The following is a 26,868-nucleotide window of genomic DNA, read 5'->3' as shown; positions in this document are numbered from 1 at the left end:
ATGTTTTATCCTCATATCTCATTTACCAAAAAAAAAATAGACATCCTTTTCCTTTAAGACTTAAACAAAAACAGAAAACAAGCACCACTGAAACTCTGCAGAGCCTCATCCAGTCCCAGAGTATCCTCAAGAAAATCCTGTGCTTTTTTTTTTTCGTGTTTGTTCTACTGCTAATTTTGTTATGATGTTTCGACTCAGGTCCTTGGACATATGCTTGGTGCATTAGAGACAAGAAAAAAAATCAGTCTGAACAGTTTTTGGCAAGGACAAAAGAATTCTAAATAATACAGCCTGTAGTTCTTACCTGGATGCTGCAACCTGCCTTCTGTACATTGAAGCAGGAGATTAAAAACTGAATGGTAAAAGCAGCTAAGAAGAAATGTGAGCATAAAGATGAAAACAAAGAGTAGATATAACTGAACTCAAAACTTGTTAGTTTTTCTTAGACTGATTCCATCTTGATTTTCAGAATTGAGTATACTTACTTATATCCATGGAAATTTTAATGATAAAACATTAACTCCCTCAACTTCCTTTTCTCTTTACAAAACATATATGATCATATCTGCTTGCAGTATACTAGACCAGCCCAAATTGGCTGTGGCAGCACTATCTGCTGACATCAAATGGAAGATCATACTTCTCATCTGGCTAGAGATGATGCAAAAGCAGAAATCAAATCATGAGGGGGAGGGGGAATTTTAGCTGTCATAAAACTGTGACACCTACAGGTGGGATTCAGGGAGTGCAATCTTATGGAATTCCAAAGGGTGCTGCAGATTTTTGCCCAAGGTCTGACACTGAAATGGTTGGTCCATACAGAAAGAAAAGGATGAGGCTTAATATTTCAATAAATGTTATGTTGGGCCAACTGCAGCAGTCATGCCACGGCTAGCCTCACTCGCATGCCACGCACAGCTCGCAAGAACCTTCACTGCCTCCCTTGTTTACTAATGGTGCCTGCAGCGGGAACTCCTCCTCTGGTGCCTTCTGATGATGTTATCGCAACAGGTTGCCTGCCTTGCCTGCAGAGCTCGATACTTCCGCCTACCTGAATTTCTAATCCGCTCCTGTGTTACTGCTCCATGTTCCTGCCTTCCTCTCTTGGTTCCTTGTCTTGCTTCTGCCTCTGTCCTTGCTCTCTGCCTGTCTCAACCTTGGACTGATACTTGATCATGCTTTACTTACAGCTAGTCTTGACCCTGGACCGGACCTTGACCTACACTACAAGTCCTGCTAGCCATGAGAACCTAAGGGCCCAACCCAAGGGGGAGGTGGTGGGTTAGGTTGAAGATTTTGGCCAGAGTGACTCAGCTGCCTCCTGCCAAGGCTTATTCTGTGCTTACCCAAAATAAGCTGGGCCAACTTGGCAGGGCCCAAGGGCTCATCTTCTGCTCAGCATGTTAGATTGCGAAGACCATGTGCTCCATTGAATCACTGGCACTTCAGCTCCTTCAAGTTCTGGCTTTACAGGTTCAACAACCTATGGGCTCGGTACAGACCCTATGCAACCGAATGGATGCCAGGCAGTCTGGAGGGACCATCGCCCAATCAGACCTGCTTGCACCATCAGCACCTTCGCAACAACTGTCTTCTGTGGCTTCTGCAGTACATCTCTCACCACCGCCATTTTGTTGGAAACCCTAAAGCCTGTCGTGTCTTTTTAAACCAATGCCAAATTATTTTTTAACACCAATCCACAAGCTTTCTGACGGATCAAGCCAAAGTAGCCTATATCATTTTTCTCCTACTGGGCAAGTGCTGGCTTTGGCTTCCCTGCTTTGGTAGTGCAACGACTCTTTGTTAATGTTTAAACTTTTATAACACAAATAAAACAATATGCAGTGTGTGATGACTGTTACACATGCCACATACTATATGAACCAACATATATGGTTTCATAATATTTCTCCCCATTCCCTCCCTCCCACCCATCCCAAAACTCCCCCGTTATCGAGTACCATCGAGAGGAAAGGGCTTGTTAAAAGCAAAATAAACAAACAAATAAATAAAATGAAGTAAAATTCAGCAGAGCAAAGCATCATTTGGAGCAATAACAATAACAGTCTTTCATATGGCAGGACCCAGTCTCCAATATAACAAAGCCTCAAAGCCTATTCAGATGGATAAAATATATAGCATAGCAGTTGATAGGCAAGATTTGAAGATATGCAACCCATACCTCTAAAAAGGTCCATTTACGTTTAAACAACAAACCCGTTGTTTTTTCCATTAGCATTAAATTATGAAAGGCATTCTTCCACCCTCAAAAAGAAGGAACTTCCTCATCTTTCCACATAATGAGAATACTTTTTTTTTCTCTGTCAGGCAAATTTTACTTATAAGTAGCCTATTACTTTTACCATGAATTTGGAGTGAAGCAGGGTTTTGTTAAATAACCTATCTGACTTCTTAACTCATTTCCGTCTAGTTTTTGAGGAACCAGGGCGCTCTTCCTCTGCAGTGCCTGACCTACATCTCCACCAGGGTCACAAACCATGGGTCACTATGCGATCCAACTTCGGACCCTGGCAGTTGAGCTCTGCTGGAATCCAGAAAATCTAACTGTGGTATTCTGCCAAGGCCTAGCACCACCAATAAATGATGAACTCGTAGAATGAGAGTTTCCTCCATCACTAAATGCGCTCATCTCCATTTTTACCCAGATAGATGTACGCTTCCAGGAAAGGACTCGAGAATGCAGATTCTCCCATGCTGCCCCACACTTGGCACCTCGATTCCAGTGTCCTTTGTTACCTCCTGCCAAGGAACTGGCACCCTCGACTTCTCAGAAGGAGCCCATGTAGCTGGCTCACTCAAGTTTCCATCATCACCAACAAAACCTCTGCTTGTTCTGTGTAGCTTCGGGACATCAGGTCCAAACGTAAACTTCAATGTATAGGGTTGACCAGGGAGGCAACTCTAGGTTCTTCTGAAAAATCTCCCCTCTACAAAATTGTCTATCTCCAGACCAGATTGGGTTTGGTTCTCACTGAAGCTTTCCTCGATTAAGGCGCAGTGGAAAACTTTGTTGATGAGAGCTTGAAACGGAATCATGCCATTCCTGTAGAATGCTTACAACAACCACTCCTTATCACCTCCAACTACGGAGAACCCATGCCTGGGACCACCACCTCTTTCAACCATCCCATCTATCTCAGGGTGGGACTCTTACATTTTAAGCAGCTAGCTTGCCACATCCTCCAGAAGTCTGTTCACCCTTTGGTTTTGGGCCTACCTTGGCTTCAACAACACTCACCAGTTGTGAACTGGTGTACTGGAGACATCCAGTTTATGGAATCCATACTGTTTTAAACACTGTCTTGGTATACTTGAATTGTCACTGATGATGGCTCTCTTGGATCTGGCCTTCTAGGATGTGTTTAGCAAGAAATAAGGAGAAAGTCTTCCCCTACATAGACCCTATCCCAATGACATTCTGCCCAGAAAATCACCACCGCGGGAAAGGGCTAACCCACTGTCTGTGCCTGAGACTCGTGCAATGTCAGAATATGTCAACAAAATTTGGAACATGGATTAATTCACTCTTCTTTGTCTGTAGGGGCATGATTCATTATTATTGGAAAAAGGATGACTCTCTCAGACCCTATTGACTATGAAAGTCTGAACTCCATTACCATCAAAAACAAATATCCATTACTGCTCATCTCTGAGCTATTTGACTGACTCCAAGGAGCCAAAGTTTTCCCAAGGTAGACCTTTGGGGGGGGACCTATAATCTAATAAGAATTCAGCAGAGGGATGAACGGAAAACTGTGTTTTATCACTAGGTATATAATAAGCAACACCAATTCCTAATCCATGTATCATAAACATATACAAAAGGAATCGTTCATTTCAACAAATAAAATACAATTGGAGGGGATGTGGCATTAGAGGCTCCTTTCTTCACATGTGGTGGACTTATTTTGGGCTGAAGTCTTTGAGGTGATTTCCCAGATTTCAGGGCTGGAGCTTCAAGTTTCTCTAGATTTGGTCTAACTGGAATATTGAGATTTTTTTTTTGGTTTCAGGGAAATTAAAACCCTGATTAATCAGATGCTTCTGGCTGCTAGATTTATTATTGCCCAATCTTGGAAGGATGCACCTCTTCTGGACAATTGAAGTCTCAAGTTTTTTTTAAAAAGCTCGAATTGAGAGGTTATCGTACTTTCTTAAGGGTGTTTTAAAGCAATATGAGTCTATTTGGGGGACATTCTGGACATACTGATGTATTTATTCTTAACCTGCTTTTCAGCATTTTTGCTTCTGTATTTGTTTTGGGTGAGCAGGGTCTCTCCATACACTTTCATAGTTTATGTACTAACATGCTGGCTTAGGAGTTGCCTCGTTTTCTAGCCATGATTATCTTTGATGTACGGCTATTCACTGTTCCAGATACTGATATTTCCACTGGTATATTTCATTTTATTTTTTATTCTTTGTGGATATATATTATTGGGCTTCATTTCTTGTATGTCTATTTATCTTTTAAAAAAATAAAAAATTATTAAATAAAAAGTACATCTATTTGAAATAAACTCCACTTTATTGTGCAATGAAGTCAGGGAAGCAGCCACTCCCAATGTCAATGTATCCAGACTCTTTAACTTAACATTTTGTTGAAAGATACCTTTTAGGGAAGGGGAAAAGAATACTTTAGAGTTTCTTTGAAATGGTTTTATAGACACAACATAAATTTTATAACAACAGTGGCAGAAAATGTGTTCTGCTTTCTTTGGGTGTGATCCTTAATTAGGAAGTACTCCCTCTCCCCCCCCCCCCCCCCCCTCCATCTCCTTTGAATTGAGTATCCGATTGGGTCACAGAATACATCAACTTTACAAACCAGAGACATTGCAATCTAGTTTAGGGATGTGAATCGTTTTTGAACGATTAAAATTATCGTCAGATAATTTTAAAATCGTCCAAAATCGTTAGAGTGCACGATACAATACAAATGCCCATGATTTATCGTCAGGGGCATTTGTATTGTATCGTTAGATAGGGCACACCAAAAAAGCCCCTAAACCCACCCTGACCCTTTAAATCGACCCGACCCATCGCTATTTTTTTTTTACGGAGGCCCGCGCCGCAAAAAAAACAAAAAACCCATCTGACCCTTTAAATTGACCCCCCCTCCCGTCCCGACCCGACCCGACCCATCGCTATTTTTTTTTTTACGGAGGCCCGTGCCGAAAGAAAAAAAAAACCCCATCCAACCCTTTAAATCGACCCCCCCCTCCCGACCCCCCCAAAACCTTTTAAAGTTACCTGGTGGTCCGGGGGTCCTCGGGGGGCCTCGGGGAGAGAACCAGGGGGTCCTCGGGGAGAGGAGAGATCCAGGGGGGCCTCGGGGAAAGATTTCCCAGGCATCAGCTGTTCTAAAAAAAAAAAAAAAGAAATGGCGCCGATGCCCCTTTGCCCTTACCATGTGACAGGGTATCCGTGCCATTGGCCGGCCCCTGTCACATGGTAGGAGCACTGGATGTCCGGCGCCATCTTTACTCATCAGCCCATATTATACTATGGGCTGATGAGTAAAGATGGCCGGCGCCATCTTTAAAGATGGCGCCGGCCATCCAGTGCTCCTACCATGTGACAGGGGCCGGCCAATGGCATGGATACCCTGTCACATGGTAAGGGCAAAGGGGCATCGGCGCCATTTTTTTTTTTTTTTAATAGAACAGGTGATGCCTGGGAAATCTTTCCCCGAGGCCCCCCTTTATCTCTCCTCTCCCTGAGGCCCCCCTGGATCTCTTCCCAAGGTCTCCCGAGGCCCCCCTGGACCACCAGGTAACTTTAAAAGGTTTGGGGGGTTTCGGGAGGGGGGGTCGATTTAAAGGGTCGGATAGGTTTTTGTTTTTTTTTGCGGCGCCGGCCTCCGTAAAAAAAAATAGCGATGGGTCGGGTCGATTTAAGGGGTCGGATGGTTTTTTTTGGTTTTTTTGTGGTGCGGGCCTCCGTAAAAAAATAATTAGCGATGGGTCGGGTCGGGAGGGGGGGGTCGATTTAAAGGGTCGGATGTGGGTTTTTTTTTTTTTTTTTGCGGCGCGGGCCTCCGTAAAAAAATAATTAGCGATGGGTCGGGTCGGGAGGGGGGGGGGGGTCGATTTAAAGGGTCGGATGTGGGTTTTTTTTTTTTTTTTTTTGCGGTGCGGGCCTCCTAAAAAAATGTGAATTGGAATCGGAAACGATTCCAATTCACATATCTTAACGATCAGATTCGAGCCCCCCCGCAGCCGAATCTGATCGTTAAGACGATCTGGCACACGATTCACATCTCTAATCTAGTTTACTGTTTTGCGCTGTTTTAAAAGATCACTTTTATTCATTTTTCTCTCTGTACAAAATAAAGGTGGCCATTTAATTTTGATGTACATAATCTGCAATCCTTAGAATGCCAAGGAAGAAAGAGAACAAGCACTCCAAATGGGACGGAACCAAGTGCTCCGTGGATTATGGTAAGTTTGTGTGGGTTGTCTTGATGTTACTGGCTGGGGTAGAAGGAATGGGAACCCCCTTGCTTTGGGTACCTTTTGTGTGTATGTGTATGTGCGTGTGTGTTTCTGGTCTACAGCTTATGGGTCTGGGTTACATATTAATTTGATCGATCCAAGAATGGACCCAGTCAGTTTTCCTACCCTAGCTCTGTGTGTCTCAGAATTCCTCAGGCTACCTCTCTGGCTTAAGCAAGTCACAAAAGCCATTTAACCCTTGACATCCATAATCGTAAATCATGCCAGCTGCATGCTTTTTAGTTATCATCTACCGGTAGATAGTTTGTATGAGTACTATATATATACATGTGTGTGTATGTGTGCATATATGTATGTGTGTGTATATATTTATATCTATATATATAGTATGGGGTAGATTTTCAAAGGGGTACACGCGTACCCCCCGAAAACCTACCCCAAACCCCCCGTGCGCGCGCCAAGCCTATTTTGCATATGCTCGGCGGCACGCACAAGTCCCCGGGCTTGCAAAAAGGGGCGGTCGGGGGTGTGGCCAGGGGGCGCGGTTAGGGATCAGGGGCGTGTCCGGGGTATGTGGGCTGTCCGGGGGCGTGGCCGAGTACCCGACACAGCGGCCTGTGTCGGGGCCTGCCGCGCCGGCGTGCGTAAGTTACTACTGCCCGGAGGCAGTAGTAACTTCTCCAATAAAGGTGGGGGGGGGGGGGGTCTAGATAGGGCCGGGGAAGGTGGGTTAAGTAGGGGAAGGGAACGGGCAGTGCGCGCAGGTTGCACAAATGTGCACCCCCTTGAACGCGCCGACCCCGGATTTTATAAGATATGCGCGTATCTTATAAAATCCAGCGTACTTTTGTTTGCGCGCGCGTATGTTTTTAAAGTCTACCTCAGCGCCTAACAAAAGTAACAAATACTATAATCTGAAAAGACAGGAAATGCTACTGTCAGCACTAGTTTTACGGCATATCATTATGGGCCAGAAACTTCATCAACTGGAGAAGCCTAGTTGTGAGGAAAAATACCATGTAAGATTTGCATCCTGCAATTATTTATAGGTATTCTATACCATTTTTCAGTATTTATTTTGCATCTTTGATTTGACAACTTTAAAGGGCTATCACCATTGTAAATAAAATGTGAGCTGCTTACAATGAAGATACAGTGACAGCAAATATAAGCAAAATTACATTGTAAATTATGTGAAATGTGTACAGGTTATACATTTTTTTAAATAAATAAAATACAAATAAATAAACCAATGACAGCCATTGCACTCCAAGGCTATAATCCTTCAAATTTATGTCAACTATAGCAAAGCGAAAACTCACAGCAAAAAGCTAAAAAAAAAATAATTCATAATGCAGCATTAAAGATCATTAAATATATTATTACCAAAATTCTATTTATTTTTGTAATCCTTCAGGTAATTGGATTCTAACCCTTCCTAAGTTACTGAGTTCTGAGCACTGGTTGAATAGCTGGTGTAGGGAAACCTTCTCCCCCTCCCCCTCCCCCCCCCCCCCCCCCCCCCCCGAGGTGTTCTCTTCTGTGCATTGACCCCCTCTGTGGATGACTGACTCGCATATTTTCCTTTAACAGGCTGAGAATTGTTGCCATGAGTTCAGGCCATTCTAGTATGTTTATTTTCAGCAGAAAGACTAGCTTCTTCTACTCCATCCATTTCTACAGGCATCTCAGTTGTACTATACAAATTTCAGCAGCTGCAGGCGTCTTCCCTGAGACTTTTTAATAAATCATTCAAAAAAAAACAAACAAAAACACCAGAGCCATTCTCAAGGCAAAAATTAGGATCTGCCACCTGATAGGATTGTAGTCTCTAGCTCCATGAACTTCTCCAGCTCTTTATTCTGGTTCTGAGATCCTTAGCAATTTCTCCTTTTGCTATGCAAAGTTAAGCATTTAGTCCTATGGTTGAGGTTTGTTTTGAGACTCCCATAAGAAAATGGTGTGTTACACAGTTGTCTTCATATTCCTGTTTGGGATTTTTTGAGTAGGCCCTAAAGATAGAGAAATTAAAAATTTAAGTTGGCATCCCCCATAATGTTATCAGGCACAGGCCCAGAGGGCTATTACTGTTCTGTTGTCACTATGCCTCTTACTATATGGATAGTAAAAAAAAGAAATAAGGAATGCTAACAGCAAAAGGTTGGGAGAAAAATCAGTGAAATACACAGCTTTCAAAACCTGTCTTTACCCCTGAGTACTCAAAAAGGGGTGTGTGTGTGAGGGGGGGGGGGGGGGGAACAGATCCATCCTAATTCACCAGTTTGTAAGGGGCGCACCCTATCCAAAACACAAAATTTGTGGGAAATAAACAATTAAGAAAATGAAGTCATAGCTCTTGATGGTGGAGCTGGCTAGATGACAAATCAAATAGATGAGCACCAGGGGCGTAGTGTCTATAGGGCACAGTGGTGTACAGGCACCACCAACTTTGAAACAGGCTGTGCCATGTACCACCAATATTGATGCTATCACATCTGGCTCTCCCCGTGCTGATTGCTCACAGACCCCAGCACCACTTCCATTTCGATCTGCAGCGTGACCCCGACACCGCCTACATTTGAAGCTGCAGTGCCACCCTGGCACCACCTCCATTTGAAGCTGCTGTGTGACCCCCCAGCACCATCTCCATTTTGGTACAGGAAGCCTGCAGGTGGCCAACCCAGTCCCACGGAGGAGGACCCACAAGATCAAAGTTAAAAACGAGCATGCACGCACATGCACCAACACATCAGTCTCTGCTGCTTCTTTTGATGCACTTTCAAGGATGATGGTGGTGGAAATTCCCGCGCAACAGCACAGGAGCCTGAACAATTACCTGGTCGTCAGTATTTCCTCCTGCCTTCTGCCGCAGCCAGACCACCACTGCCTCTCATCAACCGATTCAGTCCTATTCCACAGCCAAGTCACTGCCAGTGAGTGCCTGTGAGCTCTGGGATTGGGGAGGCTGTTTGGGCAATGGCAATCCAAAGAAAGGAAGGGGCTGGATCTTGATCTGACCCAGCATGGCATTTCCTTATGTTCATGAGGGATGGATACCAGAAATTATCTTTAAGACAGTTGAGCCCCTTCCTTTGTTTGAATTTCTGTTATAGTTAAGGGGTGGCTTTATTGTATTTTGGTAGTAGATACAGGGCAATAGCAATGCCAGTGTCTTTGGGGGCTCAGGGTTAGAGGTATATATGGTGCTGTTTGGGGAGGGTCTTGATTATAGATCATGTATTTTGGGGGCTGAAGGTCGGGCAGGGGTATGTATGGTCAGCTTTTGGAAGAGTGAGACATCCTTTTGTGTGAAAAAAAGAGAAAGTGCCTGTGAGTGTTAGAGAGCCTGTTTGTGTATGTGAGAAAGGGAGACAATGTGTGTGAGAGAGCCTGTGAGTATGATAGTGAGAGAAAGACTGAGTGCTTGTCACTATATGAGAATATTAATATATGTGTGTCATAGAGTATGTGTATGTGAGAGGGAGGATAAGGTTTGTGTTCCTCCCTCCAATTCACAACAATTTCAGGGAGACTGGAAATCTAAAATTCCAAGGTATAGAACATGAGGTATTTTGTTTTTTAATCCTTATTTGCTTCAATTATTGGATGTTATTAAATGTTTCTACTGTTTTGAAATATTTTATTGGTGTTTGGTAAATTTTTAGACATTTTTATATGCATTATTAATTACTGAAATGTATTCTATTTGTCAGCAGATTTGAAATATCTATTATTTTTATTGGTGTGGTAGATGTTTTATATTTCTTGCTTGTATTTGATGTTTAATGAGGAATGGTGATATTTCTGTTTTTCCATTGTTGCACTACATACAGAGTCTGGTTTGTTGCAATCCAGTTCAGTTTGTCTGCACGTTTCTGTTTATATTTTATGGGTCTCTTTATTCTGTATTTGGTGAGTGTTTGTATGTGTCCTGCATGTGAGACCAAGGTAAAGTATTCTCCCAGCATGTAGGAATCTATAGCAGCCTGACTTGTTCTGTTTTCCTAATAGAAGGTATAATGGGGTATTAGGGGCTAGTGTAAAAATTGCAGTGTTGTCTTGTCATGGGTAGGGTTACTACGGTGAGTCTGACAGAGTATTATGGTATGGCAGAATTGCCATAGGCTCTGAGTACATGTTTTGCATGGCTTTCAATTATTACACAGTATTACTGAGGTGTATTAATGTGTTACTGTTACACTGAGGTGACACCAGAATTTGAATATCATTTTTCTATGGTGAGTGGTAAGAGGAAGGGTCCAAGTTCTGCTCTGCACCCTTTGTTGGGCGCATTTCTGTGAATGCAGGGTATTTTAGAACTTGAGGTGTAGGGTTTATGTTGGGATTCTGTCCTATCCTGTATAGATCACACAGACTTCATTCCCAATGATAAAGAACCTTATTGCTTGTTGCTACTGAATAATTTTAGTTGTACTTTTAGTGGATGGTTGAAACTGGCCTGGAGTTTCTTTGTTGTACAGAAGGTCCCCAGCATATATGCCCAGCACTTCGCGAGAATGGTGCAAAATATTTGTAATGGTACCTCCTGCTTTAGAAGCAGGGGTTTCCTGTCTCTGCATGGACAATTTGGTAAGAGGCGAGTGTGGTAGAGACCCATGGGACTCCCATTGGGATCAAACTACCTGGGTGGTTTCCTTGTCACAGGTCTTAAGATGACTCATTGATGTCAGCAGCATGGAAACATAGAATAGAGATACCGGTAATTTGAAATGAAATATTTACAAGTATAAATGTCCAATTGTTTGTTTTTACAGGATTTTTCTGGAACAGGGGAACTGTTGATCATGATTGAGTTGATTAATTATCAAAATCTCAGGTGGTAGGAAGGGGACGGCCTCCAGCCAGGATCTTTTAGGTACCTACAACACCTCTGACCATGCCTTCCATACATTGGGAATGAGTCAGTTTTTCAAGGCCCTTAGATGTTTTTCTCATCCCACCTCGGAGGTGATCTGAACACCTGTCAGTCAGAAAAATACACCACATCATACATTTTGTTAAAAAATAAAGTTCTTTACTGGTAACTGATAGTAGGAAACAAATTCCACAAAAATACACAAAGTCTTGTTTATTTGGTCATATGTCAACAGCAAATTTTCTGGTGTACCATGAACTTCAGTAGTCACCCTTCATGAGCACTGTAGAATGCGGAAGGTTTCTCTCTCCTGGGAAGCTTCCCCAAATGGTTTACTTGGTACTAAACAGAAAGTGAGGTTGGTTTCAGTCTCTTGCAGAAAGACCATGGTCCATCAGCTTCTCTTTCCCTGCCCTATCTTGTGTGGCTATAGCAAAAGTTTATGCTTGACTTCAGCTGAAAGGCTGAAGCAGTTAAGATGAGATACCGAATTTGTGACAAAAGTCAAGGAAATAAACCTTCTCCCTCCTCTGCTAAGATACTCTCTGTGCAAAGTTTAGATTACTTAACTCAGTCTCTTAGAAGGGTGATCCAGCCATGTGCTGCTGGGCCTGGATATCTCTGGAAAGGATGTCTCAGCTCCTGGCTCCTCTGTCCCTTGTTGGGATTTTACATGTAGCTTGGCTATGAAGCAAGAACAGCTGTCTGTCTCTCTATTTCCTCAGAGTGCAGACTTCTGTCTCTCCTTCTTGACAATTAGTTCTTCAGGACAATAACTGATTGCAGAGCTGCCAGATACACTCCTCTTCCTGGATCCTGGCTCCAACTCCTAGCCATCCCCATCCTGCACACATAGACAGAGCCAGCCAAATTACGCCTTTTCTTCCTTAAATGGTCTCCCAGCATTTTTTTTACTTCCTCCTCTGCTGGCTATATAGTGCTGTTCTCTGGGCAGGCTAAACAGTCCAGCCCTTTTCCCAACTTGTTAATACTGTGAGTGCTGGATGCTGATTCTTGCAGAACATTTGTCATTCACAGGAGAGCACACAGGGGTTTTGACGTATTTTTATATTCTTTCACCTTGGCTGTGGCGACTTGCAGTCTCTGGAGGGGCTGAAAGATCCAGATGCAGCTCGGTCTAACCATGAAAAGCTCATGGGGGCAGGAACCTGGTTTATAGTAGCTTGCTACACTAGTACCGGGTGGGGGACAGGGGCACATTTATTACCCAAATCAGTTACCACCACAAGTGGTTGCACTCCAATCTCATTGTATAAGGCCTGGGAATTCAATAAATGATTTCAGAATTGTATTCCGCCATTTCATCAACCTCAAAGGTGTCTTGTTTTAAAGTAAAAGGATATTAACAACATCAATAACATAAGACAGATACATTGAATGCCAGGGGATTGTGATTCTCTATCCTCAGCCCCTCATGGTCAGATCTACAATTGGTCACAGAATCTTTGCTGTGATCCATCTCGTAACAGTGTGAAGCTTCATTAAAATGTGAATTTTTTTCTCTCCTGAGAAGGCTATGCAGATATGTATCAATGCAAAACACAAGATAGATGTTCATAATCAGATAAACCAATTCAGTGTGTATATGAGGTAGAAAAAAGAGCAGATAACTCTGCCTGATTTGTGAGCCAGAGTTTATTCATCAATATATGTATATATTTTTTTTTCTGATTTTCAGCTATTTTAGGTGGCCCTGGGCCATTGTCAACTGGGGATGAAATATTAGTTTATCTTGAAGATTATAATGTGCATTTCATATTTTCTTTTTTCTGTAATAGGGCAGCAGTAGTTTTTTTTTTAATTTCCTCTTTGCTATTGATGTGCAGCTTGCTCTGGCTATGATAAAAACATACAGATGTTATCTCTGGCACTGAAGGAGAGACCTGTGGGCTAATGTCCCGAATCTATTATTAAAAAAAAAGCTCCAGTTTGCTCTTGCCCTTATCTGGATGGTAGTCACATTCCACTACACGCCTATAATTTGCCAGTCTATGCTATGTATTTTAATTACCTAGGTTGCTTTTCCTGTCACTGTTTCAATGTCACCAGCTAAAGAAAGAATTTCATTTACATTGATTATATTTTTAAATAATCAATGTAAAGGTTTTTCAACTAACATTATGCTTTTTGAATTCTGTTCATCGCTGAAAGGGTAAAAATAATTTCCACTTTTATGTTGAAAAAATGTTAGGCCCCCTTAAGTGCAGGTGCTTTTTGGAGAGTTCTACTGTGCCCTATTTAAGGTAAGATTATCCAAGTCACCTTGACCTGGGCTGCTTAAACCTCACCAGTTCCCCTCTGCTCCTCTCCTCCATGCCTTACATGCAGTAATTTGGCATTGAGGTCTCCTGCTTCCTGCAGGATATTGAGGGTAGATTCTGTTGCCAGGCACATGGAAAATTTGGCCAAATTTACAAACTTTTTCAGCAATTGTATGGCATGGCCATAATGCATAATGTGCAAATATATTACTCTGGAGAGAAACCAAAAAAAAAAAGATCCACATGTATGGAAGGAACTTTTGAAATTAATTTAATGTTGAAAATTTGCTATTACTATTATAGCTCTGAGATGGGGACAGGTAGATGTGAATTGGTTGTTTACTCTTTCGGATGGTAGAAGGACTAGGGGAACTCCATGAAGTTAGCAGATAGCACATTTAAAACTAATTGGAGAAAATTAATTTTCACTCAACGCACAATTAAGCTCTGGAATTTGTTGTCAAAGGTTGTTGTTAGTGCAGTTAGTGTAGCTGGGTTCAAAAAAGGTTTGGATAAGTTCTTGGAGGAGAAGTCCATTAACTGCTATTAATCAAGTTGATTTAGGGGCAGATTTTAAAACATATGCGCGGGCGTAGATTTGTTCGCACAATCCGGCGTGAACAAATCTACGCCCGATTTTATAACATGCGTGCGCTGCTGCGCGCATGTTATAAAGTCCAGGCTTGGCGCGCGCAAGGTGCACACATGTGCACCTTGCGCGCGCCGAGCCCGAGGGGAGCCCCGATGGATTTCCCCGTTCCCTCCAAGGCTGCTCTGAAATCGGAGCGCCTTGGAGGGAGCTTTTTTTTCCAGCTCCCCCCACCTTCCCCTTCCTTCCCCTATCTAACCCACCCCCCCAGCCCTACTTAAATTCCCCCCTTATCTTATTTTATGTCTTGCGCCTGCCTTTGGCAGGCGTATCTTGCGCACGCCAGCTGGGCCAGAACAGAGGAGGGCTCGGGACATGCCCCCGGACCGCCGTCACACCCCCGGACCCGCCCCTGGATCGCCGTTACGCCCCCGGACACACCCCCTTCCGCCCCTTTTCGAAGCCCTGGGACATATGCGCGTCCCGGGGCTTGTGTGCACCGCCGAGCCTATGCAAAATAGGCTCGGCGCGCGCTGGGGCAGATTTTCTCGGGTTATGCGCGTAGCCTTTGAAAATCTGCCCCTTAGGGAATAGCCACTGCTATCACTAACATCAGTAGCATGGTATCTTCTTAGTTTTTGGGTACTTGCCAGGTTCTTGTAGCCTGGATTGGCCACTGTTGGTCACAGGATGCTGGTCTTGATGGACCCTTGGTCTGACCCAGCATGACAATTTCTTATGTTCTTATGTTTCCAGAGATTGTTCCTTTTACTTCTAGGTAGAGAGAAAATTATTTACAACAGGGTAGATTTTTTCAGTGAAGATATTACTTGAGTAAGAATGTCCTTCCCTTCCTCTAACACAAGTTCCATCAATGTCCTACCTAGTCTGCTACTTCAATAGGCTGTTGTACTCTACCCCCTGCTCCAATATTCTTGGTATCTGCTCCCTTCCTAATCCAGTATGCCAGGTTTGCTCTTCTATAGGAAATTTATTTACAGGTTCTGAGCTGGATAGATCAAGAGCTTTGAGTTCTATTCAAAAGCATCTGAAGTACTTAAACAATGCTGGTGCAGGGCTGAATTGTTTTACTCTACTTCATTGATGTGGAGCAGAATTTCTCTTTTCCCCTTAGGGGAGGGGCCAGAACCAAGATACAGACCAACCATCCAGTTGACTCCACTCTATCTGTTTTTCCCTGCAGCCATCTCTGCATAACCCTTTACTAGTGGAAATCACTGAGTACACTCTCAATGGGGATGTGAAGGAATGTACCACTCTTTGCGTTAAGGAATGCATTTACTTATGTAACACCCTCCCTTCATCTGGGGTCACCTTCAGTGACTGCAGGTATGGTGTAAGCCTACATACAGCCTTGGAAACCAGGGTACAATCTAGTGGAATTTAGCAAAGCTGTGAGGCCCAAGGGGAGATTTGCACTCAACCAGGAAAAAATAGAGCTCTACACCAAAGTGTTGTTCCAAACAGAAAGATAGAATTTATTCCAGAAGTATAAAATCACAGTCTAATTAGAGCAGAACAAAGATAGAAAAAAATACTTCAGTAGTCCACTTCCAGAATTTAGCTTCAAGATACCAATCACCCAGATTTTTTACAGATGTACCCATGTTCCATCCAATTCAGAATTGACCACTTTTTAGGGTGCTTTTCCTGGCCAGTCTTATCAGGGCCTTTTACTCTTACAGTACCCCAAATGCAGCACTGGAAACTCCTCTCTACCTGAAAGAACTTTGTTCCAAGCTGTGGGTTTCCCAAGGCAGACCAAACAAACCCAACTAGCAGGAGAATGCTCTGTATCCTTGGACACCTTCCTTGGCTTCTAAAATACATTAAAACCTCAGATCTTCTCACTCTCAGAATCAATCAAGGCCTTCAGTGCTTATGGAAGCACCTAAGTACCTTTCTCTCAAACCCATCCCCTTTAGAGGAAGGAGCTCCATTTCACTCATACCCTAAGCACACTTCTCAAAATCTCCCACTAGGTGAAAAGTTTTCAGTGTTGAGCATAACACAAAATTCAACCTTATAGTAAGGCCTAAACTGCCTTACACTCATTAGTAAAGGCAAAGAGCCATTACATTACTTAATGATTTACATGCAACATAATGAATCTCGAGCCCATGTAGCTCAGGGCACATTGGGTATACCAAATGGTCCTTATTTGCTGATATCTGCTATGTTATATTACCATCTATGTATATGGAGAGGTATCTTCTTATTGTAGTTTTTAAATAAAATTCATTAATAAGCACAGACTTTTGCCACAAGCACACTTATAGACATGGTTGTATTTACCTTTAAAGCACCTCTAGATACAAGAACAGGAGAGGAAAATCCTCTCCAATCATGTACCAAGTAGATAGCTGCCCACAGGTGCCAAATTGAAAGGAGTGCTGTCTCCTCAGTCTCTGTATCATTTCTCACAAGCTTCACTCAGCCTGAGTAGCAGGACCCCATCAAACACACTCTTTTCAAGATACAGGAGCAGGCTGGTAGTGATTCCAGTTTACAGTGTACTGAATGTCATTGACCTGCTCCTCTGTCTTTAAGATTGGTGAACCTGATTGACCTACTTGTGAACTCTCCAGATTTGACTTGGAGATTCTGGAATTCTAATGGAATTGCTGGTTATGTAGACCAATAACTGAAATCTCCAGATGTCCTGCTGCTACTGCTGCTAATGAAGCAATCTCACCGGCCTGTATGGGCCAATCACATATCACCTCCCTTTTTCCTACCCCTGCAGGCCAATTGAAGTCCTCTTCACTTTTTTCTGCCCACACTGATTAACCAGTGCTGACAGGAAGGAGACTTCTGATTGGCCCCTGCCGATTGGCCTATGGAAGTAGGATGAAGGGGGATCCCTATGGGCCCATGGCATAAGCAGAAGATGACCTGGCTGGAAGGAGGATTCCTATGGACTGAAGGGGCTCTAAGGAGGATGTTGCTGCTGGTGGGTTTGGGGTGAGGAGAGATAGTAAATGAATATGGGGGGAGAGAGTGTATGTGATGGGGGCATGTGTGTGTGTGGTGTGTGTGTGTGTGTTTATATATTTGAGTGTAACACCACCCAACAAAGAAAGAGTCAATAATTACCCCAAACAAATTCACAAAATCGAAAAAGAGGGAAACAAATGCAGAGTCTTTATAAAATAGAGGCAGCCGTTTTACAATAATCTAACATAACTTAAAGACAAGGTGTCAGCAAGCCTGACGGTGTGTCCACATAAAGAAAGCAGATCACCCGGACATCTCGATCATTCACCTTATCTAAATTAATTTTTTGAAAAGTTTTCAGATGCAAATAAAAAATCTGGCAATCAGCAACAGTCAATATAAATTCTTTATAAGGAAGCCCAACGTGACCGATGATTCGCAAATGAATGCTTCATCAGAGGCAAAATAAACAATTCGAGAACATGAAACAGTTGCCTGTAATCACACCAAAACATAAAATCTGTTAAACCACAAGTATTTATAAAAGAGAAAAATTGATTTATACTTCTCTGTAAAGAAGGCTACCATTCAAACATATGGCTCAGTGTCTCAAGGAGATCAGAAATGGAGGCACCGAAGGAAACAACAGCCACTGTTCAAGTCTTAAAAGCTGTAAATGGGGTGATTTCCTTTATGAGTGATGCTACTTTTCTTGTCTTTCCTCAGCGGCATCCCCAATGACACAATGATGCTGAGCCATATGTGTTGAATGGTAGCCTTCTTTACAGAGAAGTATAAATCAATTTTTCTCTTTTATAAATACTTGTGGTTTAACAGATTTTATGTTTTGGTGTGATTACAGGCAACTGTTTCATGTTCTCGAATTGTTTATTTTGCCTCTGATGAAGCATTCATTTGCGAATCATCGGTCATGTTGGGCTTCCTTACAAAGAATTTATATTGACTGTTGCTGATTGCCAGATTTTTTATTTGAATCTGGAAACTTTTCAAAAAATTAATTTAGATAAGGTGAATGATCGAGATGTCAGGGTGATCTGCTTTCTTTATGTGGACACACCGTCAGGCTTGCTGACACCTTGTCTTTAAGTTAAGTTAGATTATTGTAAAACGGCTGCCTCTATTTTATAAAGACTCTGCGTTTGTTCCCCTGTTTTTTGATTTTTTATGTATGTGAGTGGTTATGTGGAGAGGAAGGGAGTGTATCTGAGGTGGCATGTGTGAGGGATAATGAGAGGAATGTGATAGAGCATACGTGTGAAAATGAGCATGAATGTGTGTGTGAGAGAGAGTGAGAGTGAACATGCTAGTGTGTTAGAGTGTGTGTATATGAGAGAAGAGAAAGCTTGTGCACATACTACCTGACCTGACCCCTCATGCACCTCCCCCACTAATCAATAAAAATATCTGGGTAACTTTTATAAATCAAAAGTTACCAAGTATGATGATGGGGCATTGCTGCTCAGGCTGTGATGAAAGAGGCACCTCCTCCTCTGTCCCAGCAGTACTTTCCTGAGTTGTGGCATCCCAACTCACCTGTTCCTTTAAAGGTGCAGGAGCAGGCAAATGCTGATTTTATTTTACAGTTGTAATGTTGCTGGCCCACTGAGCCTTGCACCTTTAAGGAGTCAGGTCCAACAGGACACAACAAATGCCACCGGGATGAAGGAGGTATTGCTCCTTTCAATCTGGTGCCCCAGGTAGCTGCCTAATTCGCATAGTAGGAAGTCTGGGCCTGTTTAATCTACTGCCATTGAACATCAGCCTCTGGGGAAAATGATATCAGATTATATAGATAGAATACGTTTAATAAGAGAAACAATAAAGGACTCTTTCAGTAAGTGCAATATAAGCCTGATCTAATTTGTAAGTAAACCAATTTCCACTGCATCTTTCCTCTTTGCATAGCTCTACGTTCTGCTGGGTACAACTGTTGGAACTTGCTAACTGAGGGCACAGAATATGGTGAATCCTGGTCCAGGAATAAAGGCTTTGCAGAAAAAGACCCTCAAAGTACTTCACAAGAACAAGACCTGGCAAGTAGAGAAGAGGACAGAGCAAGCAGAAACATTAGCATCCATGGAGTAAATGTTCCAGGTAATATCATGCCCAAGACCACCTATGGTTGTGTTCACCAGCTCCGGGAAAATGATGTTGATAATCTAGGGCTCCTGAGCCATAAGGGCAACCACGAAGAGGACCCGAGGCTTCAGATAGAATGGCAATGGGAACAGGAAGAAACCACCCAAGAAGACTTGCTCCAAGTTCATGAGAAACATAAAGTGCATGTGTCTGAACAGAGCCAGTGGCAGCGGCGCAGGTAGGAGATTTAGCTACTGATGGTATGGTCTAAGGATATGATTCTCGCTTAGGGTGCGAGAGGTCCTGGGTTCAAGCAAAGAAAGCTCTAGAATTTCACATGCCCCCATTTCCCAGGTGCTAAGAGGGTATACACCAGGTCTGTTGCTTTATACCAAAAGCAAGAAGAACGATATACCTATTAATTAAAAAATCTTAACTCCCACTGCTACAGTAATCTTATTAATGAAGATTCATCATTAGATGCTAGTTTAATGGTTCAGTCTGATCAAAAGTTCCTTACACATCAAATTATAGACTTTTAAAAACATTTTTGAAACAGTTTTCAACTGTACATATGTGAAAAATGGGCTTTAATACTAGTGGGGAGAATACATACCCAATGCAAGTATATCTAAAAGTTTTATTTAGAACCTGATGTGGCCATGTTTTGATGGGCAAAGTAGAAAGTCTTAAGCTGAAAGCTTTGCATAAGCTCAGATGTTTTATGCCAGAGCAATGCTTTGTTCAGAGGTGAAAATTAACAGGACCCCAATATTTCTAAGTCTGCTTCTTCCCTAATGACCCAGTGGAACTAACATAGTAACATGGTAGGTGATAGCAGAAAAAGATCAATAAGCCCATCCAGTCTGCCCAGTTATTCCAGTCTTGCTGGCCAGACAGTATGACCACATGCAAAATATAAATCCTTATCCAGGACAGTTTTTCTGGTCTTCTACCTTTGTACTCTACCATCTTCGGTAGCTGAGCATATAAGATCTCCCTATTTACAACTATGCTATTTATTCCATAAATATCCTCCTAAAATGGCTAGATGGGAGTTCTGTGCCTTTTGCAACTAGTATTAATTAGAAAGTACAGTTTTATAAAGCTAAAAATAATTTCCTGGGCTCATTATTTTATTTTCTGTGATCTGATCAAGAATTGTATCTTTATTTCTTTTTATATAGACATAGAAATGACGGCAGAAGAAGACCAAATGGCTCATCCAGTCTGCCCAGCAAGTTTCGCACTTTTTTTTTTCTCATACTTATCTGTTACTCTTGGCTCTTAGTAACCTTTTGGTTCTATTTCCCTTCCACTCCCACCGTTAATGTAGAGAGCAGTGTTGGAGCTGCATCTAAGTGAAATATCTAGCTTAATTAGTTAGGGGTAGTAACCGCCGCAATAAGCAAGCTACACCCATGCTTATTTGTTTACCCAGACTATGTAATTCAGTCCTTGTTGGTTGTCTGTATATAGATCCACTTTTCTTCATTCCCCCTGCCGTTGAAGCAGAGAGTTATGCTGGATATGCATTGAAAGTGAAGTATCAGTCTTTCTCCCCTGCCGTTGAAGCAGATAGCTATGCTGGATATGCGTGAAGTATCAGACTTTCTTCCCTGCCGTTGAAGCAGAGAGCTATGCTGGATATGCGTGAAGTATCAGTCTTTCTCCCCTGCAGTTGAAACAGTCAGCTATGCTGGATATGTGAGAAGTATCAGTCTTTCTCCCCTGCGTTTGAAGCAGAGAGCTATGCTGGATATGCATTGAAAGTGAAGTATCAAGCTTATTTGGTTTGAGGTAGTAACCGGTAAAAAGCAAGCTACTCCCCGCTTTTTTGTGAATGCAAATCTTTTTTTCCACATTCATTTACGTCCTCTAGATTTTATGGATCCACAGTGTTTATCCCATGCCCCTTTGAAGTCTTTCACACTTCTGGTCTTCACCACTTCCTCCGGAAAGGCATTCAAGGCATCTACCACCCTCTCTGTGAAGAAATACTTCCTGAAGTTGGTTCTGAGTCTTCCTCCCTGGAGCTTCAAATCATGACCCCTGGTTCTGCTGATTTTTTTCCGACGGAAAAGGTTTGTCGTTGTCTTTGGATCATTAAAACCTTTCAAGTATCTGAAAGTCTGTATCATATCACCTCTGCTCCTCCTTTCCTCCAGGGTGTACATATTTAGATTCTTCAATCTCTCCTCATAAGTCATTCGATGAAGACCTTCCACCTTATTGGTCGCCCTTCTCTGGACCGCCTCTATCTTGTCTCTGTCTCTTCGGAGATACGGACTCCAGATCTGAACACAGTATTCCAGGTGAGGCCTCACCAAGGACCTGTACAAGGAGATAATCACTTCCCTTTTCTTACTCGATATTCCTCTCTCTATGCAGCCCAGCATTCTTCTGGCTTTAGTTTTCGCCTTGTCACATTGTTTCGCTGACTTCAGATCATTAGACACTATCACCCCAAGGTCTCTCTCCTGCTCCATGCACATCATCCCTTCTCACCTCATCAAATACAGTTCATTCGGATTTCCACTCCTCATAAGCATGACTCTGCACCTCTTGGCATTGAATCTCAGCTGCCATATCTTCGACCACTCTTCCAGCTTCCTTAAATCCTGTCTCATTCTCTCCACTCTTTCTGGCGTGTCCACTCTGTTGCAGATCTTAGTGTCATCTGCAAAAAGACAAACCTTACCTTCTATCCCGTCCGCAGTGTCGCTCACAAAGATATTGAACAGGACCGGTCCCAACACCGATCCTTGCGGTACACTGCTTAAAACCATTCTCTCTTCAGAGAGAGTTCCATTTACCATCACACATTTTCTTCTGTCCGTCAACCAGTTTGCAATCCTAGCCACCACCTCGGCACTCACTCCTAAGCTTCTCATTTTATTCACCAGTCTCCTGTGCGGGACCGTATCAAACGCTTTGCTGAAATCCAAGTAGATGACATCGAGTGCTCTTCCTTGATCCAATTCCTTGGTTACCCAGTCAAAAAAGTCAATCAGATTTGTCTGACAGTGTTTACTGATTTTTATTACCAGAAAAGCTGCCAGTCAGTGGAAACTAGGCGAGTGTTAGCTGGAGCATTTTGGGAATTTCCCATCTGAATAATGAAATTTTATTCTGTATGGTTACCAACTATTCTCGGAAAAGAATTAATCATTAAATAGATTAGCCAGATTCAATGGGCCTTACATTCCTTATCTGTCTTCAGATTCTACTTTTCTATATTTGTATGACTGAGCAGTTTCATCTTTTTCTTCTTCTTGTTGATCTGAGTACCCAGGAGTAACAGAATCAGTAAACACTGTGTGTAGCACTGTGCATCATGTTTGATGTGAAAATAATTCTTTCATTGTTTTCTTAAGTGACTCCACTCCTGCCGCTGGGAAAAGTCTTGTTGGTATGAATATTTGTAAGGACAGGAAATATGTCATTTATGACAGTCTGGTAGAGATATTGTTGACTCGTGGGCCCATCATTGCAACTATATATTGTTATCTTTGCAGGTTAGTGATATTTTTATATTGAAAAAAAATATGAAAATTATCCAAAGATAATGAAGCACATGAACTTTCCAGACTACACAGGCCCTTTCTAAAGATGATATCAAATGTTATCTGGAAAGTTCTTATACATCATGTTTAGATAATTCTTATGTTGGTCCAGTAAAAGGTATCAAACCCAAAAAATGTATATATTTTTTCAGAACTGACATTATGACTCTCTGTGTGTAATGCAGCAGTTTTGAAAACCTTGCATATCTCTAGAGCAGGGGAATTGTGTAGGAAAAGTTATACAAATATCTCCAAATATGGTTTATTTCGATCCTTGACTCAGGCTCCTGGGGATGCTGTTGAGGCAACGTTCATAGTCCCCAGGGGGATGAAGCTATGGTCATTGCTCAAGGGTGACACCTAGTGGCTGAATTTAGGACCTATGATAATAGTGTATTGGAAGGAGCCTTGGTGCATGGCCTTTAGCTAAGGACTGTCATTGCATTGACTGGACTAGGTATTTTGTTGGGAGATGGGGAGGATGTAAAATAGGGGGAAAAATCCTGGATAGTAACAAATGAAGGCTCAAGGTGCAACATCCCAGCTCTGGTTCTGATTAAGCTGGAAACCCAGAAGAGCAGGAAGGAATTTATAGGTTTCTTTGAGTAAGTTCAATGTCAAATTTCTTTTTAGATTATAAAGAAAAAAAAATCACCTGATTTTTACAATGTCAGAGAAATGTTTTACAGCTCAGTATTTGTATATCCTGACTGTTAAACAGAAATTCATTAATCCTTTGGTCTTCTAAGAATGCCAAGGACTGCCTTGTAATCAGAGCAAAATTAAAGCTAATTGCAGCCTCTGTCTCATATACATTTTTAGCTTCCTCACTTTCACCCTTGACATTTCTAAATTATGATCCATCAGCGGTAAGCCATGCGAAGGGGGAAAATGTGTTCTGTACGAATGTGCATTCATTTAAAATGAATGGGTATCCCAAAATGAATAGAACCCCATTCGTTTTTTTCTAGGGTCCCCAAAATGAATGGAGGGGGTCCTTCAAGTTAAATGAATCCTATTTGTTTCATTTGTTTCATTCCCCATTCATTTCTATGAGCCATTGAAATCTATGGGGGAACAAGTGTAATACTGTACAGTCAGTATGTATATACAAAATTAAACAACACTCATGAGGAACCCAATTTTTACTCCATTTATTTTAAAAAATTCTATTCTTTAAATGATGTGCTTTCAGGGAAATTGTATCATAAAATAATGTGCACTTACAGTCGTCTGGCTCTTGCCCACAAAGAGCTGTAACCAGTTTTGTGTATATGGCACTAAGATCACCTCGTTTACTCTTTCCTCATACATTTTTTTGGGGTTTTTTTTTTAATTGCTTCAAATCATGCATAGTGTGTCACCAACTCTAAAAACCCTTAATAAAAAGTGCTCAAATTTTCAAATCACTTATAGCCACTTATCTTAAGGTTTTCCGACACCGCGGTGTTCCAATCTTTCATCCGCTCGATTTTTGCTCCACTATTGTTCATTTTATGATGAAAATTATCCGCCGCGTATCACACGCTGTTCAAATCCTGAAAAACAGTTTAAACTCTTTTCTTTCTTCTGTCAGTACTGCCTTCACTTTATACCGCTGCACAACTCTCAACATTGGCAATGTTTCGGCGTCTGCTATCACCTTCTTCAGGGGATTCACCTATTAAAAGAGGCACGTTACCTAACTACTCACAACTTCTTAAAATGTTTTTGTTATTTATGAGAAACTTCAAAAACGCGACCATTCAAACAATTGGACTTACTTTAGTTCTCCGGCCGTGAACCGGCTCTGTCCCGCAGCACACTTTCAAACAATGGCGCTTCTCGCTCACTATTTTTCGGGATCTGAACAGCGTGTGATACGCGGCGGATAATTTTCATCATAAAACAAACAATAGTGGAGCAAAAATCGAGTGGTTGAAAGATTGGAACACTGCGGTGTCGGAAAAACTTAAGATAAGTGGCTATAAGTGATTTGAAAATTATCCGCCGCGTATCACACGCTGTCCAGATCCCGAAAAACAGCGAGCGAGAAGCGCCATTGTTTGAAAGTGTGCTGCGGGACGGAGCCGGCAGAAGAAGTTTATTCACAACTGCTGACAATGACATCCAAGACATCACCCCTGCCCCTCCCTGCGACGAAGCAGAAGAGCTCCTGTGTCCTGGAAGACTGCACGTAAGAAAGTCCTGCCTGTTACCTGGCTGTCTGTGTTGAACCTGTCTTTTCTTCTCTAGGGCTCAGCCCAGCAAGTGACAGGGGCCAAGAACACAGAAACACCATCCATTCTATCGGGCCATTAAGTCCATGAGGGGAACTGGTTTGCCATTCATAAATGAATCTTTGTTCCACCCGTCTCAGAATAGAAGACAAATCTCCCCCCCACTCCAGTTCGATTTTTTTAACCACAAAAAACTGTAATTGCTCTACCCCATGTTTTGCGACCATCCAATGCTTGACTAAAGGGGCATTCTCTTTGCACATTCTAATCCTGCTTTTATGTTCATTCTCTTTGCACATTAGAATGTGCAAAGAGAATGCCCCTTTAGTCAAGCATTGGATGGACGCAAAACATGGGGTAGAGCAATTACAGTTTTTTGTGGTTAGGAGCTTACGTTTATATGGATTTTTGTTGATATTATAAACAGTGAGCGGAGACAGTGTAATTAGAGTCATCAGTGGGTTGTTTTTCTGGGTAGTTTCGTTTTAAGGGGCAGATTGATGTGTATTTCTAACTGGTGGATGAAATTATTAGCTCCGAGTCTAAGGGGCGATTTGGTAATTATTAATTGTTTAAGTGTGCTCATTTTCTGGGTATATAAGTGTGGGGAGCGATGACGTGTTTGAGTCATCATTTGCGGTATGATTTCGTCAGTTCCGGTTTTGATGTGAGTATAGGAAAAAACTTAAAAACATAACATTTTATAACATGCGCGCATGTTATAAAATCGGGTGTACATTTGTTCGTGCCAGGTAGCACGCACAAATGTTCCCCATGCGCGCAGATTATAAAATCTGCCCCAGAATCTATTTATTTTATTTATTATTACATCTTTTATTCCACTAGATCCATTTTGTACAATGCAGATTACAAAATAATATATATAACATCTATTGTCTCATCAGCATACATGGGTAAGAAACAACCACAGATACCAATAGCAGACAATGAAGGGGTGGTATTTAATTTGTCTACTAGGAATCTAACATGAGACAAACAGCATTTTAAATAAAAGTCTATCATTTGTACCTATGTCGTCATGATCCATTTAATCTCTGTGTAGATGTGTTTAATTTTTTTTAGCAGTCTTAAAATTGCTAAGTTCTACTTGGATTCCTCTACACAGTATACTGCTTCCGGTTTCAGTAGACCATCCAAATGAATACCATCTGATCCCAAGATTCCTCCATAATCATGTTTGATCGATTAGTACTTAGGGACATGCTAAATTTGAAAAAGAATTCAGACTAGTGAAACATAATTTGTCCCATAATGAATATTTAGCAATATGCATTTGAAGAGAGGATTGACATACCATCATTAAAACAGTAGTGTAGTAATCATGTCAAAAATGCTTCACGAGACAGACATGTTTAAGCAACTGTATGTTAGAGAATTTCATTTAGAGTTGCCATACTGGGTCAGACCAAAGGTCCATCAAGCCCAGTATCCTGTTTCTAACAGTGGCGAATCCAGGTCACAAGTAATTGGCATGATCCCAAGGGGTAAATAGATTCCAAGTTGCTTATCCCATGAATAAGCAGTGGATTTCTGCAACTCTATCTTAATAATGGTTAATGGACTTTTCTTCCAAGAACTTGTCCAAACCTTTTTTTAAAACTAGCTACACTAAAAGCTTTCACCATATCCTCTGGCAACGAATTCCAGTGCTTAATTATGCATTGAGTAAAAAAATATTTTCTCTTATTACTTTTAAATGTATTACCTTGTAACTTTATTGTGTGTCCCCTGGTCTTTGTACATATTGAAAAAGTAAACAACTGATTAACATTTAATAG

Source organism: Rhinatrema bivittatum, chromosome 8 (assembly GCF_901001135.1).
Source record: "Rhinatrema bivittatum chromosome 8, aRhiBiv1.1, whole genome shotgun sequence".
NCBI classification, from domain to species: Eukaryota; Metazoa; Chordata; class Amphibia; order Gymnophiona; family Rhinatrematidae; genus Rhinatrema; species Rhinatrema bivittatum.
Note: the sequence above shows the minus strand (reverse complement) of the source record.